General features: G+C 50.0%; 1 protein-coding gene across 5 annotated transcripts in view; it reads right to left on the reverse strand.

The window, feature by feature from the left end:
- Window positions 1-1575, reverse strand: part of Gas2l3 (growth arrest specific 2 like 3) — a 33575-nt gene extending 32000 nt beyond the window's left edge. For 4 of the 5 annotated variants that reach the window (XM_029482692.1, XM_029482693.1, XM_021173863.2 and 1 more), the window contains exon 1: window positions 1454-1528. The gene's annotated coding sequence lies outside the window, so the exon portion shown is untranslated. Of the gene's footprint in view, window positions 1-1453 lie in introns of all 5 variants that reach the window. The other variant, XM_021173861.2, reaches the window with a different exon arrangement.
- Window positions 1576-2308: the final 733 nt, after the last annotated feature.

The raw sequence follows: 2308 nt of genomic DNA on the forward strand, positions 1-2308 counted from the left end.
AAAGAAAAAAAGAAAAAAAAAAGAAGAGGAGGAGGAGAAAGAGGACTTATTATTATTATCCAAGAAATGTAATTAGGTTACTGCCTTACAAAAATTATTTCTGAGGCAGGTCTCTCTAATGATGAGGTTCTAATTCAACGAAAACTCAACTTGAGACGAATCAGATTAGCTTCCCATTCTCTCAATACATCCTTATTAGGTATGTAAAAAGTGTACCCGATCCAAACATGAACAACTACTGAAAGACAGAGTAAATCATGTTGTACACACTAACTTTACTTTTTTCCTTTCTCAACAGGAAGGTGAAAAACATGCCTGAGGTAAAGAACTCTGCCCAGCATCTCCAATGTCAGGGCAGCAGACAGCTAGAAAGCAGTGTCAGCTGACCATAGTAAGTTTTTAAAACTGATGAGTCAGATGCAGCAACACGTCAGAAGCCACACCAGAATATTCTTACTAGTTTCCTCCTGAAGGGAATTAAAGGTGCGGGGAAATCCCAATTTTCAATCATTCTGTGTAAGCTCAAGAGAAGTGAGCCCACAGCCGTTCAGAACTACTTATCTAAGGGTAGTCATTAACGATCTCACATGGGCTAAGCAAAACCCAACAAACTCTGACCTAGACTGGACCCGCAGAAAAACACGTTCCTTCGTTTTAAAGACTACAGAGCACTCTAATGTGCTCGACTCGGCCCCTAGGTTTAAAGGAGACAGGATGGAACGAGGTTGGGGTGGGGGCGCATATGCATGGGGATGCAAGCTCTCTACATGCCTCCCTGGCCTCCCAGGGCATTCTGCAAGCCTCCCCCAATTCAGTTCTCCAAACCCAGGAGTGTGGGTGGGAGAGCGTTGTGCAAGGGCTCCGTCCACTAATGTTCCCTAATTCCGTTAAGTCTGGGAGATCTGAGTCCTGCAGAGGAGAAATAGGGAAGAGCCTGTAGTGCCTATCACGGGGCAAAACAGCAGCGTGATCATGAGTAGTAGTCTGTCCTGGGCCAATGATTCTATCCCTTCCTTTCTGAGGATGATGATAATGACGATGACGATGATGAAGAATCAAGTGACCTTTCTGGCTGGGCGCTGGGCAGCAGGATGCCCGGCCACCATGCACTAGTTTGTGTCTCGGAGCAGGACAGGTCGCGGCTCTACCTCGCGCCCCTCCCGCTCCCGAGCTCACACTTGTAGCCCCTCTTACCCAACAGAGCGGGCAGGTATAGGAAGGTGAGCTGAACGTCACCGTGACAGCCCCAAGAGCCAATCATAGCAGGCTCAGCCAGCCAATCGCAGAGTTCTAGGGAATCCTGCCGCTCTGTAGCCCACCTAAACTCCACCGGGACGCTATAAACTGGGGAGGTGGGGGTGGGGAGTCCGTGCTGAGGCTCAGCAAAGATGCCGCAGGACAGGCAACAGAAAGTTAGGGAGGAAAAGAGAAATCCAACAGGGAAGTCACTCACCAGCCCGGGAGCGAGGTCACTTCTCGGGGCGACTCGGGCTCAATCTGTGCGTGCCAGCAAGCCTGCAACCAACCGCCGCCGCCGCCGCAGTTTGTCGCCCAGCGCTGCCGCCTGTTTCGAAGGAGCCAATCAGAACCGGGGGCGTGGTCTGGGCGCCACGCCTCCGGAGACTTTCTACAGCAGGCTGAATTCATAGGGACCTTTTCCAGTCCAGTCTTTATCAGCGGCAGTGACAACCCCTCCTATTTGTCCCGTCGTTCAGGAGAGTGTGTGAAGCCCGCCTCTCAAGGCTGCTTCGGAGCGCCCTAGAATGTTGCTCTTCCCAGGAGTTTGAGCTCCTTCCAACCCTAAAATCTGCTTACATCCGGAGGGGCACTGAGGTTTCCAGAAACACAAACCAACCCAGCAGGGACCCGTCCAAAGCAGAAGTCTTTCAGACAGAGCCCACCCCAGCCCCCTTACTGTGAAAGAGAGAGAGAAACCCTGCAGTCATCCCTGGAAGCCAAAAGAGGATGTTGGCTCTTCCTTCAGGAAACGTGGGGGAAAGGGGATTTGGATGTCAAAGTAACAATGTAACCACGTGATTGTTACACTGTAGTGATAGATGTGAGTTTACTTCAAAAGTGGCTTTTTGATATGGGCTGATCTTACTGGCTAAAAGCCTGGAGGTTCTGTGTTCTGGCCCAAGTTCTTAGATTCCTGCGGCTTCTGTTCCTTTTAAGTCTTGACACCTCAAAGGTGCATGCTTCTCCATCTCTAAATTGTGGGCATTGAACTGAAACCTGGTCTCTCACAAAAACAATACAGCTTTCATAGGGAACAAAACAATCTCAGTTTTCAAAGGGCTGAGGGGCA

Source organism: Mus caroli, chromosome 10 (genome assembly GCF_900094665.2).
Source record: "Mus caroli chromosome 10, CAROLI_EIJ_v1.1, whole genome shotgun sequence".
Classification (NCBI taxonomy): domain Eukaryota; kingdom Metazoa; phylum Chordata; class Mammalia; order Rodentia; family Muridae; genus Mus; species Mus caroli.